A 14276-nucleotide genomic window follows, 5' to 3' on the forward strand; every position below is an offset into this window, starting at 1 on the left:
GAAAGTTTTCCTCAGTACCTGCAACCAAATGAAACTAGCATAGCTGCGTCTCTTGCTTTAACGAGCAATGGAAATGGATCCGATACATCAGATGCAGTAGAAATATTTTAACAAATAAGGTATTTAAAGTAACACGTTTCCTAAGTTTTCTTTAAAATATTTACATAATTGAATTTGAGCTTGTAATAACGTGCTCATCAAATAAAAACTGCGTGCAGTGTATCACAGTTACAACCAAAACTGTTAATACTTAGATGCTGATCACAAAAATCTTTCCTTCTGACAACATTACTTTCCTTTCTTGAGTTCATCTTCGGAGATCTCCAATAACTCAGGTGATTCGTGTGAAAAGGTCACCGACGTGATAGTGGCTGCACGACTGGAATCAGCAGCCTTTGAACGGGGAACGGGAACACCTCACCACAGACACCGCCGTGTCCGACGTCCTCCACTTAACGACCGAGAGCCGCGGCGCTTGTGTAGAGTTGTCAGTGTTAACAGACAAGCAACCCTGCGTGAAATAACCGTATAAATCAAAATGAGACGAACAACCAACGTATCCGTTAGGATAGTGCGGCGAAATTTGGCGTTAATGGCCTATGGCAGCAAACTACCGACGCGAGTGGCTTTGCTGACGGCACAGCATCACCTCCAGCGTCTCTGCTGGGCTCGTGACCATATTGGCCGGACCCTAGACAACTGCAAAACCGTGATCTGGTCGCATGACTTAAGATTTCAGTTGCTAAGAGCTGACGATGGGGTTAGAGTGTAGCGCAGACTTATCTAAACCATGGTCCCTAGTTGTCAACAAGGTACTGTGCAAGCTAGTGGTCGCTCCATAATGGTGCGGGCTGTGTTTACATGGAATGGACTGGCTCCTCTTGATGTTCGACTATTTGTAGGTCATTTGCAGCCATCCATGGACATCATTTCGCCATTTTCCCAAACAACGATGTGATTTTTGTGGATGACGATGCACTGTATCACCTGGCCGCAATTGGTCACGACTGGTTTATAGAACATTCTGGGCAGTTCGAGCCAGTGACCTGCCCACCCAGATCGTCAGACATGGGTCCCATCGAACATCTATGGGACATAATGGAGAGGTGAACTGGTGCAGAAAATCCTGGCAACGGTAACACTTCCGCGTTTATGTATGGCGGTAGAGTCAGCACGAGCCAGTATTGCTGCAGGCGACTTCCAGCGAGTTATTGAGTTCATGTCACGTCGAGTTGCTACACTAGGCCGGACAAAAGGATGTCCGACACGATATTAGGAGGTAAGTCGCCACTTTTGTCTCCTCGGCATATTTCGGCGTCGCACACAAAACAACTACTTGTTGTGGTGACGGCAGACTGGAGGAAATCCTTTGATGTCTGCTGGCGCGCCACTGCGGCGGGGCCGCATGTGAGTGCTCGCCGAGCTACTAGCCAGCCGGTCGGTAGTCTTCCACTGCACGACACGGGCTTCACGAGGGTTATTCGAGACAAATTCCATCTGTTTCTGTGGCAATTGGAGTGCTGTGCTTCGTGACACTCCTTCCTTGGTTAACAATGAACTCTATTCGTTTTTGTTAATATTTAAGTATCTTCAGAACCGTTTTTCACTAAAAAAAGTCTTAATAAATTAATGGGATTCACAGTGAATGAAGACGATTCAAATCGCCTCAGCTGTTTTGTAGTCCTTCACTGGGAACACTATCGGTTTCACATCTGTCTATTAAAATGCATTTTTTTAGAATAAGATTTTATAAAAAAGGGGAAATATTTTATAAAGAAGGGAAAATCATTAATCTATCAAACAGAATGTTTTTTTTTAAAAAAAGAAGGTAAACCTTTACTCACATGATAGTCATCACACAGTCGGGAAGCTAGTTGTGTCCCATAGTTAGGATGTAAATCGAAAATGTTGATCCGTTATAGGCTGTTGACAACAGTAAAATGGACATTAAGCGCCAGTAGGTGAATGTCAAACTGTACCCTTAAATAGTTACAGCTATAGCGATCCTTCATGTACATTATTTTAGCAGTGAAAAAACTCTTGCCGATGTTACAACGAAAGTTTTTATTCTTATGTACCTCGCTCTTTCAAACTGTCACAAGTGAACTTAGCAACGCTGTTAGTAGTGTCAAATTCCAAAGAGTCAACAGCGTCCGTTTCACACACATTAAATACGCTGTGTGCGGCGATTCCCACACAGCGCTCCCGCGGTAGACCGGAGCTTCTGGAATATGTGGATATTTGTACTGCACGCATCGACAGGCCCTGGTGCAAACTACCGGCTTTTTCTGGCGTTTCTTCCGGTTCTGCTTGCCATGTTGAGGGTTCCATTTCCCCTCCTTCTGCCTTACCTGCAATTGCGAGGGCGGTTTTCCATTGTTTTTCTGGAACTAATTCGTTGTCTGGTGCCACTATGTATGCAGACTTCACACTTTCCCGGGATACTGTCTGTATGTTGGTCGTCTTTGCATTGTATTGTATCTGCCTACTATATTTGTCACGTCTTATGACACTGTATGGCCCTGCATACTTCGGTCGCAGAGCGGCACCTACTGCATCTATCGTCAGAATTACACGTGAGCATGAGCTGAATACTTTGTTCTCAAAAAACTTACGTTCACCGTGCCGTATTGCTGGTGATGGCCGAAGTGTCGAAATGTGGCTTTGTACTTGTTGCAGTAAGTATGGGAGAGTATTTCCTGACGGTTCTGATTGTGCCGAAAAAAATTCCGACGGCGGACGTACGGTCTCCTCATATACCATCTCTACTGTTGAAGCTCGTAAATCTTGTTTACGTACGGTGTAGAAGCCTGACAGTACTAGCGGATACGCGGAGGTCCAACTGTGTTCGTAACACATGACAGTAGCTTTCAGTGTCCTCTGCCAGCGTTCCATCATTCCGTTAATCGCTGGATAGTAGCTGGTTGTATGACGGCTGAACCCACAGAGCTTAGCCAGCTCTGGGAACAGTCAAACTGTCGCTCCTGGTCTGTTGTGACGTATGACGGGCAGCCAAAACTTTCTATCCATTATTCTAAAGAAATCTTTTCCTACTGTCTCCGCCGAGATGTCAGTGGGGGTCACTGCCTCTGCCCACCGAGTATAACGGTCGACTGTTGTCAATAAGTGTTGGCACCCTTCCGATTCTGTCAGCGGTCCTACAATATCCAAGAGAAAGTGGGAGACGCGGTCTGTTGTTACCCTTGCTTATGGACATGCCTACCTACTGTGCGTTGTTATACCACAGTTGATTTTGCCTATCTGCAGCAGTCTTTATAAATGTCCGGCCATACGAACCATTCTGTCAGCCTAATGCTCGTGCTTGCATTAGGAGGAACAAGAATATGAATTCCATGATAAACCTCTTGAAAGGAGTCTACTGGGGTACATTTATATGCGGCACCCGAATATTGTAATGATACTAAAGTAAACAAAAATGAAACTGTTATATTATAAATGATGTATGTCTCTGATGGGCTCTATGGATATGATACTGCTTCTGGTCTGAGATTGTAGTGTTTGGAGTAAGAGAGCGCTTGGCGCACAGCAGTGAGTGTGTAGCAGTCTGTGAGCGAAAGAGGATGCAGTAAGCAGTTTTTTTTTTGTGGTGTGCTCTGTAAAGCCACGAAGTGTTAGATCATAATGTAGGAATTTTCTCATACCAATATTTTGTGTACACCGCACGTAAAATAGGTAGTTGAAAATGATGAGTGACTTTATAGCGCAATGTAAAGTCACTGGATGAAATGTAAATTTAATTGTGACAAGAAAGGAGTACTGGATTAATATTACAAAGAAGCTTTACGAGTACAAGTATTATCGGAAATAGAAATGTGGAAGCAGAAGTCTTCTCGCAGTTAAGGTAAAGATGTTAGTTTTTTGTTTCCTTTTGCCTGCGCATTAGTGTAAATGACTTGGCTGATAATTGGTAACAGTGAGTTCTCTGTGTAATCCCAGAATGTACGTCAAGAGTTTTTATGCATAGGCTAGTTGCAGATTTCCCTCTTCTAATGTTTCTAAGATTTGTTAACACAAGTAGGCTATATGTAATTTGATGGTGTCTCTATGCCTTTTACTGATCTTAGATAATACTTGCTATAAAAATATCACTGTTTGTGGCTACGTCAGCAAAGAAAGGTTTTCGTTTAATAAAAAGGATATAATTTTCCTGAGTAGTTAATTTTCAATTATTAGAGGTTTTGAAAATCCAGACTTGACGTCGAATACAGCTTCAATATTGAAAAAATCAGTGTTAGTAATTCACTCCAAATACTACCGCCTCCCTGTTCAGGCCACATGTTTTTTTAAAGACGTTGAATTTTTCTTAAATGTTCTCATTTATCAGCCAAAAGAATTTCATGTATGTTTCAAAGTATTACGATCAGCATTGCACACATCTAAGCCTTAGCTAGTACATTTTATTCTTCTTCATGAGAGAGCAGAATATAACGCGCTCCACCGTTACTGCTTCAGAGTTAAGACAATTTTACTTATTTCTTATGTGCACAGCGACCAAAGTTATCAGTTTTGAACGAGGCCAGAGGATTCAGTATCTAAGGCGCTGAATTATTTTGCAGTGATTGTATTTCTTTATGGGTATTAGGAGCTGCATTTCCCATTCAGTTGATATAAAGTTTTGCTAACAATAACACAGAGCAAGCGCACCACCTGCAGTTACAACACGCTAAGCGGTAACTCCAGTTTTGTGCGCATCCATTTAAGCATTTCAAAAAATAAATAAATAAAAAATTTAATAACATTACAAGCTTTGCGTTATCGTTCTGGTACGACAGCTCTGGGTTTGTCTTGTGATATATCAGACCAGGTTTTTACCTTAGTCCCTACTGGCTGTACCTGTTTAAACTGGGTTCCTATCAATTCATTGTGTAAATATACTTTTAGCTGAGCATCGGTAGCCTGTGCTGTGGCCAGCTGCCTGTAATCTACCGTATAGGAGGCGACTCCGACCCAGGACCCGGGGAGGGGGGGGGGGGGGGGGGGGGAGGGGAATCTGTCGCTACATTTTCAGCCCCTCTTATGCTTCTAACAGCAACGGCCTTGCCGCAGTGGATACACCGGTTCCCGTCAGATCACCGAAGTTAAGCGCTGTCGGGCGTGGCCGACACTTCGATGGGTGACCATCGGGGCCGCCGTGCGCTGTTGCCATTTTTCGGGGTGCACTCAGCCTCGTGATGCCAACTGAGGAGCTACTCGACCAAATGGTAGCGGCTCCGGTCAGAGAAAACCATCATAGCGACCGGGAGAGCGGTGTGCTGATCCCACGCTCCTCCTATCCGCATCCTCAGTGAGGATGACACGGCGGTCGAATGGTCCCGACGGGCCACTTGTGGCCTGAAGACGGAGTGCTTATGCTTCTAATATCTATACTGAACTGCCCAATAAATTCAAAACGCCGAAGTTTACTTGGGAACCAATTACCCTTACGTGTCCTGAAGGCGAAATCTGCAGGTTTTTAGTCCGTATATATGATGAATGGTCTGGCTTCGATGTACGGGTGAAAGTGCCACACTGCTTTATACGCGGCTAGTCGCTCGCGGTCAAAGGCTGTCCGTGTGACTTGCGATCCCTTGAGCTTGCGGGAGAGAAAACCCAAGGGCTGCCAACAATCGTCATGCTGGTAGAGGGCAGCACCAGTTGGTTGCTGGCTGGCGTCATCTACACCTGTTGCTAAAGGTGCGTCTGCTAAAGCTGCGCTCTTTGCAGCGTGGGCTAACAAAATTGCTTTCTGCAAGCTGGCTTTTACCTGGTTGAAAGCTCCGGTGTCCACTGCTGTGGCCGCTGGCCTGTGGCGTGTTTACGTGCTAGAGGTGCTATCATTGGTGCTTGTGCCTCCGCTGCTCCTGGTAGATGCCGCCGGTAGAAATTTATGAATCCTTGGAATATTCTAAGCTGACGGAAGTCTGTCGCAGACGCTGAAACGACGCAGCCAAGGAAATTTACCTGCGTCTGACGCAGAAGAACTTTGCTTCGTTGACCACTATGCCTTAGTGTATATTCGGTCAAAGACTACTTTGAGATGTTCTTAGTGCTCTGCAGTAGTTGTGGAAAATACAAACATGTCGGCCGAGCGGTTCTAGGCGCTTTAGTTTGGAACTGCGCGACCGCTACGGTCGCAGGTTCGAATCCTGCCTGGGGCATGGATGAGTGTGATGTCCTTAGGTTAGTTAGGTTTAAGTACACTCCTGGAAATGGAAAAAAGAACACATTGACACCGGTGTGTCAGACCCACCATACTTGCTCCGGACACTGCGAGAGGGCTGTACAAGCAATGATCACACGCACGGCACAGCGGACACACCAGCAACCGCGGTGTTGGCCGTCGAATGGCGCTAGCTGCGCAGCATTTGTGCACCGCCGCCGTCAGTGTCAGCCAGTTTGCCGTGGCATACGGAGCTCCATCGCAGTCTTTAACACTGGTAGCATGCCGCGACAGCGTGGACGTGAAGCGTATGTGTAGTTGACGGACTTTGAGCGAGGGCGTATAGTGGGCATGCGGGAGGCCGGGTGGACGTACCGCCGAATTGCTCAACACGTGGGGCGTCAGGTCTCCACAGTACATCGATGTTGTCGCCAGTGGTCGGCGGAAGGTGCACGTGCCCGTCGACCTGGGAGCGGACCGCAGCGACGCACGGATGCACGCCAAGACCGTAGGATCCTACGCAGTGCCGTAGGGGACCGCACCGCCACTTCCCAGCAAATTAGGGACACTGTTGCTCCTGGGGTATCGGCGAGGACCATTCGCAACCGTCTCCATGAAGCTGGGCTACGGTCCCGCACACCGTTAGGCCGTCTTCCGCTCGCGCCCCAACATCGTGCAGCCCGCCTCCAGTGGTGTCGCGACAGGCGTGAATGGAGGGACGAATGGAGAGGGTCGTCTTCAGCGATGAGAGTCGCTTCTGCCTTGGTGCCAATGATGGTCGTATGCGTGTTTGGCGCCGTGCAGGTGAGCGCTACAATCAGGACTGCATACGACCGAGGCACACAGGGCCAACACCCGGCATCATGGTGTGGGGAGCGATCTCCTACACTGGCCGTACACCTCTGGTGATCGTCGAGGGGACACTGAATAGTGCACGGTACATCCAAACCGTCATCGAACCCATCGTTCTACCATTCCTAGACCGGCAAGGGAACTCGCTGTTCCAACAGGACAATGCACGTCCGCATGTATCCCGTGCCACCCAACGTGCTCTAGAAGGTGTAAGTCAACTACCCTGGCCAGCAAGATCTCCGGATCTGTCCCCCATTGAGCATGTTTGGGACTGGATGAAGCGTCGTCTCACGCGGTCTGCACGTCCAGCACGAACGCTGGTCCAACTGAGGCGCCAGGTGGAAATGGCATGGCAAGCCGTTCCACAAGACTACATCCAGCATCTCTACGATCGTCTCCATGGGAGAATAGCAGCCTGCATTGCTGCGAAAGGTGGATATACACTGTACTAGTGCCGACATTGTGCATGCTCTGTTGCCTGTGTCTATGTGCCTGTGGTTCTGTCAGTGTGATCATGTGATGTATCTGACCCCAGGAATGTGTCAATAAAGTTTCCCGTTCCTGGGACAATGAATTCACGGTGTTCTTATTTCAATTTCCAGGAGTGTAGTTCTAAGTTCTAGGGGACTGATGACATCAGATGTTAAGTTCCATAGTGCTCAGAGCCATGTAAACCATTTTGAACCAACATGTCGTCCAGGTACGCAAAGCAAAAATTCAGCCGTCTAAGGAGTTCGTCCACAAAACGTTGTCACGTCTGTGCAGTAGTTTTTAGCCCGAAGGGCATTCGTAAAAACTCGAACAATGCAAATGTAGTATGTCTTCATTCGTCGGTGGTATTTCGCTGTATGCCTTCTTGTAATCGATTGCGCCGAATATTGTGCATCCGCCAGTACGTTTGTGAAGTCTTTAATGTTTGGAACTGAGTATGGATCTGGGTCTGTGAGTTTGTTCAGGGCCCGACAATCCCAGTAGTGCCATCCTTTTTCTTTACTCACTGGCTATCCAACCTGCGAATGAGGCCCGTTTCTAGTATACCTTGGAACTCCGCCTTGGCTGCCGCGAAACGACCAGGAGCCAGTCTTCTCGGCCGTCGTGAGACCGGTCGTCCTGGTGTGGTCCTAATGTGGTGTACTGCGGTTTACAGCACTGCGTTTACTTGTTCTCCACTACACTAGGTGCTCACAGCCCTTCGCCCAGAGATCCTGCGACGACCTCGCCGCCCATTTTTATCTGTCCCCTGTTGACAAATAAAAGTTGGCTCTCAGGATAGCCTCCGAGATGTGTGCCAGCCCGAAATTCTACATAACTTTTTGCCTAAATCCGGGATCCACTTGTATTTCTCGATGTCCCTACATCGCTTTGGGCGAATTGTTTCAGCTGCGACGTGAGTAGGCTTGGCTGACGCTCTTTTTTCTATGTGCCCACTGGTAATGCGCCAACGTAGGAGCCCGAATCGACGAGATAGTAGCGATCCGCCCTAATATCTCACCTACAGTCTGCGTGACACTGTTAGGAGACTGGCATTCACTTGTTGTTCTGTTGGGTCGCCGAGTGCTTCAGTGCGGCGCTTTTGTTGATCTCCGCAGCCCGCTCCTCAAAACGCCGATCATACCAACATGGTGAATTCTGCCTCTTCTTATAATATTGTTGATTCTTACTTTCAGTGCTGCAGTCTGTTTCTCTCTGCTCTTTCAAGTGTTCGTACCGCCTGTTAACATCCTTTTGTCGCTATTTTCGCATAACCATAGTCTCTCGCGTGTTACTTACCTCGTGCAAATTAATTGCGTTCTATGCGTTTGTGTTGTCTAGCGTCGCATACACTTTGTCTGCAGCCGGAATTACCGCGTCGATGTGAGTACTGCCGCAGGTAACAACAGCTGCTTGTACCTTAACTGGCAGCTATGCCATCCACCCGTGTCGCACAGTCGCGTCTGATAACTCCTCTTCACTGACGATACTTCCTAAACGTCGCCAGAATTCTGCAGCTGCTCTGTCGCCTATCTGCTCGTTGCGCAATACTGCAATACTTTCTACAATCGTTGCTCTATGACTTTCACAACCGACTTATTATCGTTTTTTTGGCTATGTGTACTGTTGATTTGTGGTGGTTTCAGTATGACGTCGGCGATCATAGCAACACCTGTAGCGTCCAAACCGTTTACTGCTACAGCGAATTTTACGTCAGACCTAGCCTTTGTCTCCAGAAAGAATTGACTAACACTGAAAACCATAATTCCAGTTTTTCAGGCAAGAACTGTGGAGTTTGCACTTCAGTTCAAGGCTTCACTTACTCGTGTTTGTTGGCCTTTCTGTGTATTGAATCTTTGTTTTCTTTCAGCGATCGTGGGCACGTCTCCCGCTATCGTGTGTTTCTATTGCGTCTTCAACGCCGTCAAACTGCTTCTGCAAATCCGCTAGTACCGTTAACAGCTGCCGTGCGGCTTGAGCTCTATCGACTTCCTGATACGACGATACCACATGACCCTGTGTAGTCTCTGCCGCATGTGACTCTTTCTGCGTTTTCGGGGTCAAAGGTTCATCATTTTAGACAACGAAAACACTCTTGGGGATGCTACAAAGGAAGTTTTCCCTTTCACTTAACTTGCTCTTACAAACTGTTGAAAGTGAACTTAACAAGGCTAAGGGTAGCCTGCAATTCCAAAGAGTAAACGTACTGTTTCAAACACATTAAATACACTGTGTGTGATCTGTTCTTTGTGCGGCGAGTCCCACACAGCCATTAAAATTTATGGCTAAAACGTGTAAAAAATTTAAGTGTCCGCAGTATATAAGGTCTTGTGGATTGTACGAAAGTAAGTAATAGCAACCTACCAAAAGAAGTAATGCATTAAAGGATATCCACCATTAACCAAATTTGGGTGAGCCTGAAATGCATCACTGCCAACGGCCTTGCCGCAGTGGTAGCACCGGTTCCCGTCAGACCACCGAAGTTAAGCGCTGTCGGGCTGGGCTAGCACTTGGATGGGCGACCATCCGGCCTGCCGAGCGCTGTTGGCAAGCGGGGTGCACTCAGCCCTTGTGAGGCAAGCTGAGGAGCTACTTGATTGAAAATTAGCGGGTCGGGTCTCAGAAACCGACATACGGCCGGGAGAGAGGTGTGCTGACCACATGCCCCTCTGTATCCGCATCCAGTGGCGCCCATGCGCTGAGGATGACACGGCGGCCGGTCAGTAAAGTTCGGCCTTCACGGCCTGTTCGGGAGGAGTTTAGTTTAGTTTGAAATGCATTACTACTTTTGGCAGGTTGCTGTTATTTACTCTCGTAATTTTTACAAGCTTTAGCCATAATTTTTTAAATAGCTGTAACTACATTTTGTGTTAGGTCTTACCACCCCATGCATACAGTTCGACATTTACCTGCTGGTGTTTAATGTCAATTTTACTGTTGACTGCAGCCTATAATGGATTAACATTGTCGATTTACAACTAAACTATGGGACATCGTAACTTCACGATTGTGCGAGGGCTATCATGTAACGGTTGTCCTTTTGTTTAATTCTTTCAGTTAATTGACAAAAATTTTAAGAGATTTTCCTTTTTCATAAAATCTGATTCTAAAAAAATTGCATTTCAATAGACAGGGCATGACCGATGTGAAATCGGTAGTGTTCCCACTAAAGGACTACAAAACAGCTTCTTTCACTGTGGATCCCATTGATTTGTTGAGACCGTTTTAAGGGAATAACGGTTTTGGAGAATCTTAAATATTAACAATGTACTTTTTAGCTGTGGCTGATCTATGTACGAAATAGTATCTGTTTGTTACGTGTAGATTGTTGCCAGGAATTGGTAGTTGACAGCTGGAGCTGGTGTAATGACGACTGCAAGCGCTCTACTTATTCCCGTCCATTGGTCGGATATCGGAATTTTTCACAAAGTGGTTGGATTGCTATGGGCCTTGATTATTGACAATGGAGTAGTGATAAGTTTAACCGATTCTTGCGGGCCAAAGCGAGAGTAGCGACCGTTATTTAGACTGACCTGATATGCAGCAGATCCGCGAACTGACGCCAGTCCGCCAGTGAACGTTCCCGGCAATGTCTCTGGAGCTCTGTCAGGTTCGTACGTCGACAACAGTGGCAGGCTTCCGGATGGCGGTCGGGAGTGTGAGCTTCTGGCCGGTGTCGGTAAGAACGGTTCACTTCTACCGTGGAATGTTCTGCAACGAGAAGACGCAGATACTAGGAAGCAAACTAGACATTCATTCGCGTATTACGACATTTCTAGACACTGAAAAATCTCCTCTCTAGGTGTCAACGTGGATTCCGAAAACGACGATTGCCTGAAACCTGACTCGCTCTGTTTCTCCGCGAGTCCCGGAAACCAAGTGATGCAGGCACCCAGATAGATTCCGTGTATGTTATCGTCTGGAAGGCTTTCGATGCAAGACCGCACTGCTGTATAATCAACAAAATGCCAGCGTACAGAATATCAGATGAGCTGTGCGATCGGATCGAAGAGTTTTTAGCAAACAGTAAATAACATGTCGTTCTGAACGGCGATAAGTCTTCCGAAGTAAAAGTAACTTCGGACGTGGCCAAAGGGAGCGTTGTAGAACCGATACTTTTCACAAATAACAATAAACAACGTCGACAATTCCCTCGGCTTTTCGTATATGACACTGTTGTACATAGAGAAGTCGCAACGATGGAAAATTGAAGAGAAATGCAGCGAGAGCTGCAGAGGGTCGACACATGGTGCTGGGAGTAGCAACTGGTGGCAAACATAAACAAATCTGGCGCACTGTGAATACACTAGGTGATCAAAAGCATCCGGACACCCCCAAAAACATGCTTTTTCGTATTAGGTGCATTGTGGTGTCACCTACTGCCAGGTGCTCCCTGTCAGCGACCTCAGTAGTCATTCGACATCGTGAGACAGCAGACTGGGGCGCTCCCCGGAAATCACGGACTTTGAACGTGGTCAGGTGAGTGGGTGTCACTTGTACCATACGTCTGTACGCGAATTTGCACACTCCTAAGCATCCCTAGGTACACTGTTTCCGACGTGATAGTAAAGTGCAAACTTGAGGGGACACGTACAGCACAAAAGTGTACAGGCTGACCTCGTCTGTTGACTGACAGACCGCCGACAGTGGAAGAGGGTCGTAATGTGTAATTGGTAGACATCTATCCAGACCATCACACAGGAATTCGAAACTGCATCGGGATCCACTGCAAGTATTATGAAAGTTAGGCTGGAGGTGAGAAAATTTGGATTTCATGATCGAGCGGCTGCTTATAAGCCACACATCACGCCGGTAAATGCCAAACAACGCCTTGCTTGGTGTAAGGAGTGTAAACATTGGACGATTGAACAGTAGAAAAACGTTTTGTGGAGTGACGAATCACGGTACACAATGCGGCGATCCGAAGGCAGGGTGTGGGTATGGCGAATGCCCGGTGAAAGTCATCTGCCAGCGTGTGTAGTAACAACAGTAAAATTCGGAGGCGGTGGTGTTATGGTTTGGTCGTGTTTTTCATGGAGGGGGCTTGCACCCCTTGCTCTTTTCCGTGGAACTATCACAGCACAGGCCTACATTGATGTTTTAAGCACCTTTTTGCTTCCCACTGGTGAAGAGCAATTCGGGGATGGCGATTACATCTTTCAACAGGATCGAGCACCTCTTCATAATACACGACCTGTGGCGGAGTGTTTACACGACAGTAACATCCTTGTAATGGACTGGCCTGCACAGAGTCTTGCCCTGAATCCTATAGAACACCCTTGGTTATGCTTTGGAACGCCGACTTCGTGCCAAGCGTTACCGACCGAAATCGATACCTCTCCACAGTGTAGCACTCCGTGAAGAATGGGCTGCCATTCCCCAAGAAATTTTCCAGACCAGATTGAACGCATGCCTGCGAGAGTGGAAGCTGCCACCAAGGCGAAGGGTGTGCCAACACCATGTTGAATTCCAGCATTACCGATGGAGGGCGCCACGAACTTCTAAGTCATTTTCAGCCAGGTGTCCGGATACTTTTGATCATATAGTGTAGGTGGACAGAAAGACCTTTCGCTATGCGACTGCACGATTGCAGAACAATTACTGGTTGCAGTTACTGTCATTAAATATTGGTACGATGTGTTCGGAGCTATTTAAAGTGGAAAGAGCTCACCAAGCTAGCTGTAAGCAACGCAGATGCCAGACTGACATTCCTTGTAAGAATCTTCAGGAAGTGTAATCCACTCATCAAGGAGGTAGACTAAAAAAAAAACACGTTCCATATATGCTTCAATAGCGCCCATCAGTTTGGGATCCGTACCAGACAGGACTGATAGAGGGATCAGAGAAGATTCAAAGAAGAGCAACGTGTTCCGTCACAGGTTCGTGAAGCAAGCCGAGCCATCTCCATTGCAGAAGCTGCAAGAGAGGCTTCCTCCCTCCATAACGGTGTGGTTTACTGCTCAGAGTTCTAGAAGTGTCAATCAATATATTGTTTCCTCCTACGTACATTCCTCGTGAAAAGACCATGGAGATAAAATCAGTGATATTAGAGTACACACGGATGCTTACCGCCAATCGTTGTTCCCGCAAGCCATACGCTACTGGAGCAGGAAAACGCAAAAGTGACATTGTTATACAAATGTCCCTTACGGAGTGTAGATGTGATTGTAGATGTGTACTGAAAATTCCCAGGCCATGCCGAAGGCTGTGAGAAAATACGTTTACTCAGTGCTACAAAGCGACGCTCGTATGTTCGAAGTGTTGAACACGCAATGCCGTAGCTTTTGACGCACCTGCGTGCAAGCACGTCTGCAAGATTTGCTCAAAGCCTGAGGATAGGCCGCGTCATTGTTGACAGATGATAAAAGTAACCCGTATAGAATATCGGACCAGATAAAAGATATGCGGGTTCTTCCAAGTCCGGAAGGGGACCTTCAGTATCAAGTGTGCCCCGGAGCCGCCAGGGCAGCGCGTATCTGGCAAAGTTGTGCGCGCCGATTTAGTAGCTAACACAATAGCACTGACCATGGAAAGACTGAGCTTTCTAGTAACAAGGTACGACGTTGGGTAGTGGTGAAGCTGCTACGCTTACATTCCTGAAGTAAGGGGTTCACATCCCCGTCACTGTGCCCAGATGTAGATTTTGGATGCTGTCATTGTCGGAGTCCAACAGTAACAAATGGTGAGATCCTCAATTTTTAACTCCTCACAGGCGTCCGGTGGATGCTGCCTACTGTACGAGGACCACTTAGGAAGAAATCGCAGAACACTTCCTCTAAAATTTATGAATCCT

The 14276-nt window shown here is 47.1% G+C and overlaps 1 long non-coding RNA gene and 2 pseudogenes across 1 annotated transcript in view; all 3 read left to right on the forward strand.

The window, feature by feature from the left end:
* Positions 1-14276, forward strand: part of LOC126278947 (uncharacterized) — a 156046-nt gene that overhangs the window by 67890 nt on the left and 73880 nt on the right. The window lies entirely within an intron of this gene.
* On the forward strand, positions 5049-5166 carry LOC126279229 (5S ribosomal RNA; annotated as a pseudogene).
* LOC126279218 (5S ribosomal RNA) lies at positions 9916-10033 on the forward strand (annotated as a pseudogene).

This window comes from Schistocerca gregaria, chromosome 6 (genome assembly GCF_023897955.1).
Source record: "Schistocerca gregaria isolate iqSchGreg1 chromosome 6, iqSchGreg1.2, whole genome shotgun sequence".
Classification (NCBI taxonomy): Eukaryota; Metazoa; Arthropoda; class Insecta; order Orthoptera; family Acrididae; genus Schistocerca; species Schistocerca gregaria.